This window comes from Phallusia mammillata, chromosome 4 (genome assembly GCF_965637545.1).
Source record: "Phallusia mammillata chromosome 4, kaPhaMamm4.hap1.1, whole genome shotgun sequence".
Taxonomy (NCBI): domain Eukaryota; kingdom Metazoa; phylum Chordata; class Ascidiacea; order Phlebobranchia; family Ascidiidae; genus Phallusia; species Phallusia mammillata.
In genome coordinates this window covers 8,565,861-8,578,360 of record NC_137255.1, presented here as the reverse complement: position 1 = coordinate 8,578,360, position 12,500 = coordinate 8,565,861, and the positions used below count along the sequence as shown (strand labels likewise).

At 42.3% G+C, this 12,500-nt stretch overlaps 26 non-coding genes across 26 annotated transcripts; 16 read left to right on the top strand and 10 right to left on the bottom strand.

The window, feature by feature from the left end:
* The first annotated feature begins 214 nt into the window (after window positions 1-214).
* Window positions 215-287, top strand: Trnak-cuu (transfer RNA lysine (anticodon CUU)). The gene has a single exon. It is a non-coding gene; the product is annotated as a tRNA-Lys (tRNA).
* A 333-nt stretch (window positions 288-620) lies between these two features.
* Trnap-ugg (transfer RNA proline (anticodon UGG)) lies at window positions 621-692 on the bottom strand. The gene has a single exon. It is a non-coding gene; the product is annotated as a tRNA-Pro (tRNA).
* A 553-nt stretch (window positions 693-1,245) lies between these two features.
* Window positions 1,246-1,317, bottom strand: Trnap-cgg (transfer RNA proline (anticodon CGG)). Its single transcript has one exon. It is a non-coding gene; the product is annotated as a tRNA-Pro (tRNA).
* Window positions 1,318-1,454: 137 nt separating this feature from the next.
* Trnak-cuu (transfer RNA lysine (anticodon CUU)) lies at window positions 1,455-1,527 on the top strand. Its single transcript has one exon. It is a non-coding gene; the product is annotated as a tRNA-Lys (tRNA).
* A 770-nt stretch (window positions 1,528-2,297) lies between these two features.
* Trnak-cuu (transfer RNA lysine (anticodon CUU)) lies at window positions 2,298-2,370 on the top strand. The gene has a single exon. It is a non-coding gene; the product is annotated as a tRNA-Lys (tRNA).
* A 769-nt stretch (window positions 2,371-3,139) lies between these two features.
* On the top strand, window positions 3,140-3,212 carry Trnak-cuu (transfer RNA lysine (anticodon CUU)). Its single transcript has one exon. It is a non-coding gene; the product is annotated as a tRNA-Lys (tRNA).
* Window positions 3,213-3,548: 336 nt separating this feature from the next.
* On the bottom strand, window positions 3,549-3,620 carry Trnap-ugg (transfer RNA proline (anticodon UGG)). The gene has a single exon. It is a non-coding gene; the product is annotated as a tRNA-Pro (tRNA).
* A 137-nt stretch (window positions 3,621-3,757) lies between these two features.
* Window positions 3,758-3,830, top strand: Trnak-cuu (transfer RNA lysine (anticodon CUU)). The gene has a single exon. It is a non-coding gene; the product is annotated as a tRNA-Lys (tRNA).
* Window positions 3,831-4,600: 770 nt separating this feature from the next.
* Window positions 4,601-4,673, top strand: Trnak-cuu (transfer RNA lysine (anticodon CUU)). The gene has a single exon. It is a non-coding gene; the product is annotated as a tRNA-Lys (tRNA).
* A 335-nt stretch (window positions 4,674-5,008) lies between these two features.
* Window positions 5,009-5,080, bottom strand: Trnap-ugg (transfer RNA proline (anticodon UGG)). The gene has a single exon. It is a non-coding gene; the product is annotated as a tRNA-Pro (tRNA).
* A 546-nt stretch (window positions 5,081-5,626) lies between these two features.
* On the bottom strand, window positions 5,627-5,698 carry Trnap-cgg (transfer RNA proline (anticodon CGG)). Its single transcript has one exon. It is a non-coding gene; the product is annotated as a tRNA-Pro (tRNA).
* Window positions 5,699-5,835: 137 nt separating this feature from the next.
* Trnak-cuu (transfer RNA lysine (anticodon CUU)) lies at window positions 5,836-5,908 on the top strand. The gene has a single exon. It is a non-coding gene; the product is annotated as a tRNA-Lys (tRNA).
* A 337-nt stretch (window positions 5,909-6,245) lies between these two features.
* Trnap-cgg (transfer RNA proline (anticodon CGG)) lies at window positions 6,246-6,317 on the bottom strand. The gene has a single exon. It is a non-coding gene; the product is annotated as a tRNA-Pro (tRNA).
* A 137-nt stretch (window positions 6,318-6,454) lies between these two features.
* Window positions 6,455-6,527, top strand: Trnak-cuu (transfer RNA lysine (anticodon CUU)). Its single transcript has one exon. It is a non-coding gene; the product is annotated as a tRNA-Lys (tRNA).
* A 770-nt stretch (window positions 6,528-7,297) lies between these two features.
* Trnak-cuu (transfer RNA lysine (anticodon CUU)) lies at window positions 7,298-7,370 on the top strand. The gene has a single exon. It is a non-coding gene; the product is annotated as a tRNA-Lys (tRNA).
* Window positions 7,371-7,703: 333 nt separating this feature from the next.
* On the bottom strand, window positions 7,704-7,775 carry Trnap-ugg (transfer RNA proline (anticodon UGG)). Its single transcript has one exon. It is a non-coding gene; the product is annotated as a tRNA-Pro (tRNA).
* Window positions 7,776-7,918: 143 nt separating this feature from the next.
* Trnak-cuu (transfer RNA lysine (anticodon CUU)) lies at window positions 7,919-7,991 on the top strand. The gene has a single exon. It is a non-coding gene; the product is annotated as a tRNA-Lys (tRNA).
* Window positions 7,992-8,761: 770 nt separating this feature from the next.
* Trnak-cuu (transfer RNA lysine (anticodon CUU)) lies at window positions 8,762-8,834 on the top strand. The gene has a single exon. It is a non-coding gene; the product is annotated as a tRNA-Lys (tRNA).
* Window positions 8,835-9,170: 336 nt separating this feature from the next.
* Window positions 9,171-9,242, bottom strand: Trnap-ugg (transfer RNA proline (anticodon UGG)). Its single transcript has one exon. It is a non-coding gene; the product is annotated as a tRNA-Pro (tRNA).
* Window positions 9,243-9,379: 137 nt separating this feature from the next.
* On the top strand, window positions 9,380-9,452 carry Trnak-cuu (transfer RNA lysine (anticodon CUU)). Its single transcript has one exon. It is a non-coding gene; the product is annotated as a tRNA-Lys (tRNA).
* A 336-nt stretch (window positions 9,453-9,788) lies between these two features.
* Window positions 9,789-9,860, bottom strand: Trnap-ugg (transfer RNA proline (anticodon UGG)). The gene has a single exon. It is a non-coding gene; the product is annotated as a tRNA-Pro (tRNA).
* Window positions 9,861-9,997: 137 nt separating this feature from the next.
* On the top strand, window positions 9,998-10,070 carry Trnak-cuu (transfer RNA lysine (anticodon CUU)). The gene has a single exon. It is a non-coding gene; the product is annotated as a tRNA-Lys (tRNA).
* A 770-nt stretch (window positions 10,071-10,840) lies between these two features.
* Window positions 10,841-10,913, top strand: Trnak-cuu (transfer RNA lysine (anticodon CUU)). The gene has a single exon. It is a non-coding gene; the product is annotated as a tRNA-Lys (tRNA).
* Window positions 10,914-11,248: 335 nt separating this feature from the next.
* Trnap-ugg (transfer RNA proline (anticodon UGG)) lies at window positions 11,249-11,320 on the bottom strand. The gene has a single exon. It is a non-coding gene; the product is annotated as a tRNA-Pro (tRNA).
* A 137-nt stretch (window positions 11,321-11,457) lies between these two features.
* Window positions 11,458-11,530, top strand: Trnak-cuu (transfer RNA lysine (anticodon CUU)). The gene has a single exon. It is a non-coding gene; the product is annotated as a tRNA-Lys (tRNA).
* A 770-nt stretch (window positions 11,531-12,300) lies between these two features.
* On the top strand, window positions 12,301-12,373 carry Trnak-cuu (transfer RNA lysine (anticodon CUU)). Its single transcript has one exon. It is a non-coding gene; the product is annotated as a tRNA-Lys (tRNA).
* Window positions 12,374-12,500: the final 127 nt, after the last annotated feature.

Here is a 12,500-nt window from a genome sequence, read left to right as displayed (position 1 = left end):
GCCCTTGGAAGATTGAAACGACGCACCAGGGCGTCGCGACGCACAGTTTGAGAACTACTGCTCTAGATCAACGAGCCGATGTGTCAACTGCACGTATAAACAAGAATTGTTTTAACCAGAAAGTTCGATCCTTTGCCATTATCGTATGTTCACGCCTGTGTGATGTGTATTGCTTGGAAGGTTTACCCATTTTGTGTCGACTGCAACCTTGTGCGCCCGGCTAGCTCAGTCGGTAGAACGTTGGACTCTTAATCCAACGGTCGTGGGTTCGAGCCCCACGTTGAGCGATAGTTTGTGCGAAGTATTAGATTGGAAGAAAACTTTGCAGTTCCGATAAAGTGGCTGATTTGGCTTTTTTCAATTGTTTGACATGATTTATACCAAAGCATTTGACACAAAGACAACATTTTGTTGAATTGGCAATTATATTGCATTGAACAAACAAACTGTTTAAAGATCAAAGTAAGAAACGTTGCGTTCACGCATTTAATTGTTTGTTCGTTTTTTTCAAATGATAGATTTGATTCTAACAAATGGAAGCGTGCGATATAAGACATATTGTTTCGATAACCCAGTCATTCAAAATATACTTGTACGTTGCGACCAAAAGTGTTATAGAAGGGCTCGTCCGGGATTTGAACCCGTGACCTCTCGCACCCAAAGCGAGAATCATACCCCTAGACCAACGAGCCGATGTGTTAACTGCATGTAACTTATACATAAGGCTTGTTAAAAAACAGAAAGTTCGAACCTTTGCCATTGTCGTATGTTCACACCTATGTGATGTGTATTGCTTGGAAGGTTTACGCATTTTGAGTCGACTGCAACCTTGTGCGCCCGGCTAGCTCAGTCGGTAGAGCGTTGGACTCTTAATCCAACGGTCGCCGGTTCGAGCCCCACGTTGGGCGATATTTTGTGCGAAGTATTAGATTGGATGAGACAGATTTGTAAATCAGGCAAACTAGCTGATTTGTAATTATTTTCAAGTGTTTGGCATGGCTTGTACCAAAGCATTTGACACGAAGACAACATTTCGTTTAAGTGGCAATTATATTGCATGTAACAAACAAACTGTTCAAAGATCGAAGTAAGAAACCTTGCGTTCACGCATTTAATTGTTGGTTTGTTTTTTCAAATGATAGATTTGATTGTAAGGCACGGAAGCGTACGATATAAGACAGACGTGTATCGATAACCCAGTCATTTAAAATGTACTTGTACGTTGCGACCAAAAGTGTTATAGAAGGGCTCGTCCGGGATTTGAACCCGGGACCTCTCGCACCCGAAGCGAGAATCATACCCCTAGACCAACGAGCCGATGTGTTAACTGCACGTATAAACAAGAATTGTTTTAACCAGAAAGTCCGATCCTTTGCCATTATCGTATGTTCACACTTATGTGGTGTGTATTGTTTGGAACGTTTACGCATTTTGAGTCGACTGCAACCTTGTGCGCCCGGCTAGCTCAGTCGGTAGAGCGTTGGACTCTTAATCCAACGGTCGTGGGTTCGAGCCCCACGTTGGGCGATATTTTGTGCGAAGTATTAGATTGGATGAGACAGATTTGTAAATCAGGCAAACTAGCTGATTTGGAATTCTTTTCAAGTGTTTGGCATGGCTTGTACCAAAGCATTTGACACGAAGACAACATATTGTTTAAGTGGCAATTATATTGCATGTAACAAACAAACTGTTCAAAGATCGAAGTAAGAAACCTTGCGTTCACGCATTTAATTGTTGGTTTGTTTTTTCAAATGATAGATTTGATTGTAAGGCACGGAAGCGTACGATATAAGACAGACGTGTATCGATAACCCAGTCATTTAAAATGTACTTGTACGTTGCGACCAAAAGTGTTCTAGAAGGGCTCGTCCGGGATTTGAACCCGGGACCTCTCGCACCCTAAGCGAGAATCATACACCCAGACCAGTGGTTCTCAAACTTTTTGTTGTTGCGACGCCCCTGGAAATGTTTTCTGGACTTGCGACGCACCAGGAAATAAAAGTTATTGAGGAAACTTGATATTAAAGCTTTGTTTATTGATACAACAACAAAAAGCCACGAAACGAAACTATTCTGTGACGCCCTTGGAAGATTGAAACGACGCACCAGGGCGTCGCGACGCACAGTTTGAGAACTACTGCCCTAGACCAACGAGCCGATGTGTCAACTGCACGTATAAACAAGAATTGTTTTAACCAGAAAGTTCGATCCTTTGCCATTATCGTATGTTCACGCCTGTGTGATGTGTATTGCTTGGAAGGTTTACGCATTTTGAGTCGACTGCAACCTTGTGCGCCCGGCTAGCTCAGTCGGTAGAGCGTTGGACTCTTAATCCAACGGTCGTGGGTTCGAGCCCCACGTTGGGCGATATTTTGTGCGAAGTATTAGATTGGATGAGACAGATTTGTAAATCAGGCAAACTAGCTGATTTGGAATTCTTTTCAAGTGTTTGGCATGGATTGTACCAAACAGTTGACACGAAGACAACATTTTGTTTAAGTGGCAATTATATTGCATGTAACAAACAAACTGTTCAAAGATCGAAGTAAGAAACCTTGCGTTCACGCATTTAATTGTTGGTTTGTTTTTTCAAATGATAGATTTGATTGTAAGGCACGGAAGCGTACGATATAAGACAGACGTGTATCGATAACCCAGTCATTTAAAATGTACTTGTACGTTGCGACCAAAAGTGTTCTAGAACGGCTCGTCCGGGATTTGAACCCGGGACCTCTCGCACCCTAAGCGAGAATCATACCCCCAGACCAGTGGTTCTCAAACTTTTTGTTGTTGCGACGCCCCTGGAAAAGTTTTCTGGACTTGCGACGCACCAGGAAATAAAAGTTATTGAGGAAACTTGTTATTAAAGCTGTGTTTATTGATACAACAACAAAAAGCCACGAAACGAAACTATTCTGTGACGCCCTTGGAAGATTGAAACGACGCACCAGGGCGTCGCGACGCACAGTTTGAGAACTACTGCCCTGGACCAACGAGCCGATGTGTCAACTGCACGTATAAACAAGAATTGTTTTAACCAGAAAGTTCGATCCTTTGCCATTATCGTATGTTCACGCCTGTGTGATGTGTATTGCTTGGAAGGTTTACCCATTTTGAGTCGACTGCAACCTTGTGCGCCCGGCTAGCTCAGTCGGTAGAGCGTTGGACTCTTAATCCAACGGTCGTGGGTTCGAACCCGACGTTGGGCGATAGTTTGTGCGAAGTATTAGATTGGATAAGATAAATTTGCAGTTCCGATAAAGTGTCTGATTTGGCTTTTTTTCAATTGTTTGGCATGTATTGTACCAAAGCATTTGACACAAAGACAACATTTTGTTTAAGTGGCAATTATATTGCATGTAACAAACAAACTGTTTAAAGATCAAAGTAAGAAACGTTGCGTTCACGCATTTAATTGTTTGTTCGTTTTTTTCAAATGATAGATTTGATTCTAACAAATGGAAGCGTGCGATATAAGACATATTGTTTCGATAACCCAGTCATTCAAAATATACTTGTACGTTGCGACCAAAAGTGTTATAGAAGGGCTCGTCCGGGATTTGAACCCGTGACCTCTCGCACCCAAAGCGAGAATCATACCCCTAGACCAACGAGCCGATGTGTTAACTGCATGTATACATAAGGCTTGTTCAAAACAGAAAATTCGAACCTTTGCCATTGTCGTATGTTCACACCTATGTGATGTGTATTGCTTGGAAGGTTTACGCATTTTGAGTCGACTGCAACCTTGTGCGCCCGGCTAGCTCAGTCGGTAGAGCGTTGGACTCTTAATCCAACGGTCGTGGGTTCGAGCCCCACGTTGGGCGATATTTTGTGCGAAGTATTAGATTGGATGAGACAGATTTGTAAATCAGGCAAACTAGCTGATTTGGAATTCTTTTCAAGTGTTTGGCATGGATTGTACCAAAGCATTTGACACGAAGACAACATTTTGTTTAAGTGGCAATTATATTGCATGTAACAAACAAACTGTTCAAAGATCGAAGTAAGAAACCTTGCGTTCACGCATTTAATTGTTGGTTTGTTTTTTCAAATGATAGATTTGATTGTAAGGCACGGAAGCGTACGATATAAGACAGACGTGTATCGATAACCCAGTCATTTAAAATGTACTTGTACGTTGCGACCAAAAGTGTTCTAGAAGGGCTCGTCCGGGATTTGAACCCGGGACCTCTCGCACCCTAAGCGAGAATCATACCCCCAGACCAGTGGTTCTCAAACTTTTTGTTGTTGCGACGCCCCTGGAAAAGTTTTCTGGACTTGCGACGCACCAGGAAATAAAAGTTATTGAGGAAACTTGTTATTAAAGCTGTGTTTATTGATACAACAACAAAAAGCCACGAAACGAAACTATTCTGTGACGCCCTTGGAAGATTGAAACGACGCACCAGGGCGTCGCGACGCACAGTTTGAGAACTACTGCCCTAGACCAACGAGCCGATGTGTCAACTGCACGTATAAACAAGAATTGTTTTAACCAGAAAGTTCGATCCTTTGCCATTATCGTATGTTCACGCCTGTGTGATGTGTATTGCTTGGAAGGTTTACCCATTTTGAGTCGACTGCAACCTTGTGCGCCCGGCTAGCTCAGTCGGTAGAGCGTTGGACTCTTAATCCAACGGTCGTGGGTTCGAACCCCACGTTGGGCGATAGTTTGTGCGAAGTATTAGATTGGATAAGAAAAATTTGCAGTTCCGATAAAGTGTCTGATTTGGCTTTTTTTCAATTGTTTGGCATGATTTGTACCAAAGCATTTGACACAAAGACAACATTTTGTTTAAGGGCAATTATATTGCATGTAAATAACAAACTGTTTAAAGATCGAAGTAAGAAACGTTGCGTTCACGCATTTAATTGTTTGTTCGTTTTTTTCAAATGATAGATTTGATTCTAACAAATGGAAGCGTGCGATATAAGACAGATTGTTTCGATAACCCAGTCATTCAAAATATACTTGTACGTTGCGACCAAAAGTGTTATAGAAGGGCTCGTCCGGGATTTGAATCCGGGACCTCTCGCACCCAAAGCGAGAATCATACCCCTAGACCAACGAGCCGATGTGTTAACTGCATGTATACATAAGGCTTGTTCAAAACAGAAAATTCGAACCTTTGCCATTGTCGTATGTTCACACCTATGTGATGTGTATTGCTTGGAAGGTTTACGTATTTTGAGTCTACTGTAACCTTGTGCGCCCGGCTAGCTCAGTCGGTAGAGCGTTGGACTTTAATCCAACGGTCGTGGGTTCGAGCCCCCCGTTGGGCGATATTTTGTGCGAAGTATTAGATTGGATGAGACAGATTTGTAAATCAGGCAAACTAGCTGATTTGTAATTATTTTCAAGTGTTTGGCATGGCTTGTACCAAAGCATTTGACACGAAGACAACATTTTGTTTAAGTGGCAATTATATTGCATGTAACAAACAAACTGTTCAAAGATCGAAGTAAGAAATCTTGCGTTCACGCATTTAATTGCTGGTTTGTTTTTTCAAATGATAGATTTGATTGTAAGGCACGGAAGCGTACGATATAAGACAGACGTGTATCGATAACCCAGTAATTTAAAATGTACTTGTACGTTGCGACCAAAAGTGTTATAGAAGGGCTCGTCCGGGATTTGAACCCGGGACCTCTCGCACCCGAAGCGAGAATCATACCCCTAGACCAACGAACCGATGTGTCAATTGCACGTATAAACAAGAATTGTTTTAACCAGAAAGTCCGATCCTTTGTCATTATCGTATGTTCACACCTATGTGATGTGTATTGCCTGGAAGGTTTACGCATTTTGAGTCGACTGCAACCTTGTGCGCCCGGCTAGCTCAGTCGGTAGAGCGTTGGACTCTTAATCCAACGATCGTGGATTCGAGCCCCACGTTGGGCGATATTTTGTGCGAAGTATTAGATTGGATGAGACAGATTTGTAAATCAGGCAAACCAGCTGATTTGTAATTCTTTTCAAGTGATTGGCATGGCTTGTACCAAAGCATTTGACACGAAGACAACATTTTGTTTTAGTGGCAATTATATTGCATGTAACAAACAAACTGTTCAAAGATCGAAGTAAGAAACCTTGCGTTCACGCATTTAATTGTTGGTTTGTTTTTTCAAATGATAGATTTGATTGTAAGGCACGGAAGCGTACGATATAAGACAGACGTGTATCGATAACCCAGTCATTTAAAATGTACTTGTACGTTGCGACCAAAAGTGTTCTAGAAGGGCTCGTCCGGGATTAGAACCCGGGACCTCTCGCACCCGAAGCGAGAATCATACCCCTAGACCAACGAGCCGATGTGTCAACTGCACGTATAAACAAGAATTGTTTTTACCAGAAAGTCCGATCCTTTGCCATTATCGTATGTTCACACCCATGTGGTGTGTATTGTTTGGAAGGTTTACGCATTTTGAGTCGACTGCAACCTTGTGCGCCCGGCTAGCTCAGTCGGTAGAGAGTTGGACTCTTAATCCAACGGTCGTGGGTTCGAGCCCCACGTTGGGCGATATTTTGTGCGAAGTATTAGATTGGATGAGACAGATTTGTAAATCAGGCAAACTAGCTGATTTAGGATTCTTTTCAAATGTTTGGCATGGCTTGTACCAAAGCATTTGACACGAAGACAACATTTTGTTTAAGTGGCAATTATATTGCATGTAACAAACAAACTGTTCAAAGATCGAAGTAAGAAACCTTGCGTTCACGCATTTAATTGTTGGTTTGTTTTTTCAAATGATAGATTTGATTGTAAGGCACGGAAGCGTACGATATAAGACAGACGTGTATCGATAACCCAGTCATTTAAAATGTGCTTGCACGTTGCGACCAAAAGTGTTATAAAAGGGCTCGTCCGGGATTTGAACCCGGGACCTCTCCCACCCTAAGCGAGAATCATACCCCTAGACCAGTGGTTCTCAAACTTTTTGTTGTTGCGACGCCCCTGGAAAAGTTTTCTGGACTTGCGACGCACCAGGAAACAAAAGTTATTGAGGAAACTTGTTATTAAAGCTGTGTTTATTGATACAACAACAAAAAGCCACGAAACGAAACTATTCTGTGACGCCCTTGGAAGATTGAAACGACGCACCAGGGCGTCGCGACGCACAGTTTGAGAACTACTGCCCTAGATCAACGAGCCGATGTGTCAACTGCACGTATAAACAAGAATTGTTTTAACCAGAAAGTTCGATCCTTTACCATTATCGTATGTTCACGCCTGTGTGATGTGTATTGCTTGGAAGGTTTACCCATTTTGTGTCGACTGCAACCTTGTGCGCCCGGCTAGCTCAGTCGGTAGAGCGTTGGACTCTTAATCCATCGGTCGTGGGTTCGAGCCCCACGATGGGCGATAGTTTGTGCGAAGTATTAGATTGGAAGAAAAATTTGCAGTTCCGATAAAGTGGCTGATTTGGCTTTTTTCAATTGTTTGGCATGGCTTATACCAAAGCATTTGACACAAAGACAACATTTTGTTTAAGTGGCAATTATATTGCATTGAACAAACAAACTGTTTAAAGATCAAAGTAAGAAACGTTGCGTTCACGCATTTAATTGTTTGTTCGTTTTTTTCAAATGATAGATTTGATTCTAACAAATGATAGCGTGCGATATAAGACAGATTGTTTCGATAACCCAGTCATTCAAAATATACTTGTACGTTGCGACCAAAAGTGTTATAGAAGGGCTCGTCCGGGATTTGAACCCGGGACCTCTCGCACCCAAAGCGAGAATCATACCCCTAGACCAACGAGCCGATGTGTTAACTGCTTGTAACTTATACATAAGGCTTGTTAAAAAACAGAAAGTTCGAACCTTTGCCATTGTCGTATGTTCACACCTATGTGATGTGTATTGCTTGGAAGGTTTACGCATTTTGAGTCGACTGCAACCTTGTGCGCCCGGCTAGCTCAGTCGGTAGAGCGTTGGACTCTTTGTCCAACGGTCGTGGGTTCGAGCCCCACGTTGGGCGATATTTTGTGCGAAGTATTAGATTGGATGAGACAGATTTGTAAATCAGGCAAACTAGCTGATTTGGAATTCTTTTCAAGTGTTTGGCATGGATTGTACCAAAGCATTTGACACGAAGACAACATTTTGTTTAAGTGGCAATTATATTGCATGTAACAAACAAACTGTTCAAAGATCGAAGTAAGAAACCTTGCGTTCACGCATTTAATTGTTGGTTTGTTTTTTCAAATGATAGATTTGATTGTAAGGCACGGAAGCGTACGATATAAGACAGACGTGTATCGATAACCCAGTCATTTAAAATGTACTTGTACGTTGCGACCAAAAGTGTTCTAGAAGGGCTCGTCCGGGATTTGAACCCGGGACCTCTCGCACCCTAAGCGAGAATCATACCCCCAGACCAGTGGTTCTCAAACTTTTTGTTGTTGCGACGCCCCTGGAAAAGTTTTCTGGACTTGCGACGCACCAGGAAATAAAAGTTATTGAGGAAACTTGTTATTAAAGCTGTGTTTATTGATACAACAACAAAAAGCCACGAAACGAAACTATTCTGTGACGCCCTTGGAAGATTGAAACGACGCACCAGGGCGTCGCGACGCACAGTTTGAGAACTACTGCCCTGGACCAACGAGCCGATGTGTCAACTGCACGTATAAACAAGAATTGTTTTAACCAGAAAGTTCGATCCTTTGCCATTATCGTATGTTCACGCCTGTGTGATGTGTATTGCTTGGAAGGTTTACCCATTTTGAGTCGACTGCAACCTTGTGCGCCCGGCTAGCTCAGTCGGTAGAGCGTTGGACTCTTAATCCAACGGTCGTGGGTTCGAACCCCACGTTGGGCGATAGTTTGTGCGAAGTATTAGATTGGATAAGAAAAATTTGCAGTTCCGATAAAGTGTCTGATTTGGCTTTTTTTCAATTGTTTGGCATGATTTGTACCAAAGCATTTGACACAAAGACAACATTTTGTTTAAGTGGCAATTATATTGCATGTAACAAACAAACTGTTTAAAGATCAAAGTAAGAAACGTTGCGTTCACGCATTTAATTGTTTGTTCGTTTTTTTCAAATGATAGATTTGATTCTAACAAATGGAAGCGTGCGATATAAGACATATTGTTTCGATAACCCAGTCATTCAAAATATACTTGTACGTTGCGACCAAAAGTGTTATAGAAGGGCTCGTCCGGGATTTGAACCCGGGACCTCTCGCACCCAAAGCGAGAATCATACCCCTAGACCAACGAGCCGATGTGTCAACTGCACGTATAAACAAGAATTGTTTTAACCAGAAAGTTCGATCCTTTGCCATTATCATATGTTCACGCCTGTGTGATGTGTATTGCTTGGAAGGTTTACCCATTTTGAGTCGACTGCAACCTTGTGCGCCCGGCTAGCTCAGTCGGTAGAGCGTTGGACTCTTAATCCAACGGTCGTGGGTTCGAACCCCACGTTGGGCGATAGTTTGTGCGAAGTATTAGATTGGATAAGAAAAATTTGCAGTTCCGATAAAGTGTCTGATTTGGCTTTTTTTCAATTGTTTGGCATGATTTGTACCAAAGCATTTGACACAAAGACAACATTTTGTTTAAGTGGCAATTATATTGCATGTAACAAACAAACTGTTTAAAGATCAAAGTAAGAAACGTTGCGTTCACGCATTTAATTGTTTGTTCGTTTTTTTCAAATGATAGATTTGATTCTAACAAATGGAAGCGTGCGATATAAGACATATTGTTTCGATAACCCAGTCATTCAAAATATACTTGTACGTTGCGACCAAAAGTGTTATAGAAGGGCTCGTCCGGGATTTGAACCCGGGACCTCTCGCACCCAAAGCGAGAATCATACCCCTAGACCAACGAGCCGATGTGTTAACTGCATGTATACATAAGGCTTGTTCAAAACAGAAAATTCGAACCTTTGCCATTGTCGTATGTTCACACCTATGTGATGTGTATTGCTTGGAAGGTTTACGCATTTTGAGTCGACTGCAACCTTGTGCGCCCGGCTAGCTCAGTCGGTAGAGCGTTGGACTCTTAATCCAACGGTCGTGGGTTCGAGCCCCACGTTGGGCGATATTTTGTGCGAAGTATTAGATTGGATGAGACAGATTTGTAAATCAGGCAAACTAGCTGATTTGGAATTCTTTTCAAGGGTTTGGCATGGATTGTACCAAAGCATTTGACACGAAGACAACATTTTGTTTAAGTGGCAATTATATTGCATGTAACAAACAAACTGTTCAAAGATCGAAGTAAGAAACCTTGCGTTCACGCATTTAATTGTTGGTTTGTTTTTTCAAATGATAGATTTGATTGTAAGGCACGGAAGCGTACGATATAAGACAGACGTGTATCGATAACCCAGTCATTTAAAATGTACTTGTACGTTGCGACCAAAAGTGTTCTAGAAGGGCTCGTCCGGGATTTGAACCCGGGACCTCTCGCACCCGAAGCGAGAATCATACCCCCAGACCAGTGGTTCTCAAACTTTTTGTTGTTGCGACGCCCCTGGAAAAGTTTTCTGGACTTGCGACGCACCAGGAAATAAAAGTTATTGAGGAAACTTGTTATTAAAGCTGTGTTTATTGATACAACAACAAAAAGCCACGAAACGAAACTATTCTGTGACGCCCTTGGAAGATTGAAACGACGCACCAGGGCGTCGCGACGCACAGTTTGAGAACTACTGCCCTAGACCAACGAGCCGATGTGTCAACTGCACGTATAAACAAGAATTGTTTTAACCAGAAAGTTCGATCCTTTGCCATTATCATATGTTCACGCCTGTGTGATGTGTATTGCTTGGAAGGTTTACCCATTTTGAGTCGACTGCAACCTTGTGCGCCCGGCTAGCTCAGTCGGTAGAGCGTTGGACTCTTAATCCAACGGTCGTGGGTTCGAACCCCACGTTGGGCGATAGTTTGTGCGAAGTATTAGATTGGATAAGAAAAATTTGCAGTTCCGATAAAGTGTCTGATTTGGCTGTTTTTCAATTGTTTGGCATGATTTGTACCAAAGCATTTGACACAAAGACAACATTTTGTTTAAGTGGCAATTATATTGCATGTAACAAACAAACTGTTTAAAGATCAAAATAAGAAAGTTGCGTTCACGCATTTAATTGTTTGTTCGTTTTTTTCAAATGATAGATTTGATTCTAACAAATGGAAGCGTGCGATATAAGATAGATTGTTTCGATAACCCAGTCATTCAAAATATACTTGTACGTTGCGACCAAAAGTGTTATAGAAGGGCTCGTCCGGGATTTGAACCCGGGACCTCTCGCACCCAAAGCGAGAATCATACCCCTAGACCAACGAGCCGATGTGTTAACTGCATGTATACATAAGCCTTGTTCAAAACAGAAAATTCGAACCTTTGCCATTGTCGTATGTTCACACCTATGTGATGTGTATTGCTTGGAAGGTTTACGCATTTTGAGTCGACTGCAACCTTGTGCGCCCGGCTAGCTCAGTCGGTAGAGCGTTGGACTCTTAATCCAACGGTCGTGGGTTCGAGCCCCACGTTGGGCGATATTTTGTGCGAAGTATTAGATTGGATGAGACAGATTTGTAAATCAGGCAAACTAGCTGATTTGGAATTCTTTTCAAGGGTTTGGCATGGATTGTACCAAAGCATTTGACACGAAGACAACATTTTGTTTAAGTGGCAATTATATTGCATGTAACAAACAAACTGTTCAAAGATCGAAGTAAGAAACCTTGCGTTCACGCATTTAATTGTTGGTTTGTTTTTTCAAATGATAGATTTGATTGTAAGGCACGGAAGCGTACGATATAAGACAGACGTGTATCGATAACCCAGTCATTTAAAATGTACTTGTACGTTGCGACCAAAAGTGATCTAGAAGGGCTCGTCCGGGATTTGAACCCGGGACCTCTCGCACCCGAAGCGAGAATCATACCCCCAGACCAGTGGTTCTCAAACTTTTTGTTGTTGCGACGCCCCTGGAAAAGTTTTCTGGACTTGCGACGCACCAGGAAATAAAAGTTATTGAGGAAACTTGTTATTAAAGCTGTGTTTATTGATACAACAACAAAAAGCCACGAAACGAAACTATTCTGTGACGCCCTTGGAAGATTGAAACGACGCACCAGGGCGTCGCGACGCACAGTTTGAGAACTACTGCCCTAGACCAACGAGCCGATGTGTCAACTGCACGTATAAACAAGAATTGTTTTAACCAGAAAGTTCGATCCTTTGCCATTATCGTATGTTCACGCCTGTGTGATGTGTATTGCTTGGAAGGTTTACCCATTTTGAGTCGACTGCAACCTTGTGCGCCCGGCTAGCTCAGTCGGTAGAGCGTTGGACTCTTAATCCAACGGTCGTGGGTTCGAACCCCACGTTGGACGATAGTTTGTGCGAAGTATTAGATTGGATAAGAAAAATTTGCAGTTCCGATAAAGTGTCTGATTCGGCTTTTTTTCAATTGTTTGGCATGATTTGTACCAAAGCATTTGACACAAAGACAACATTTTG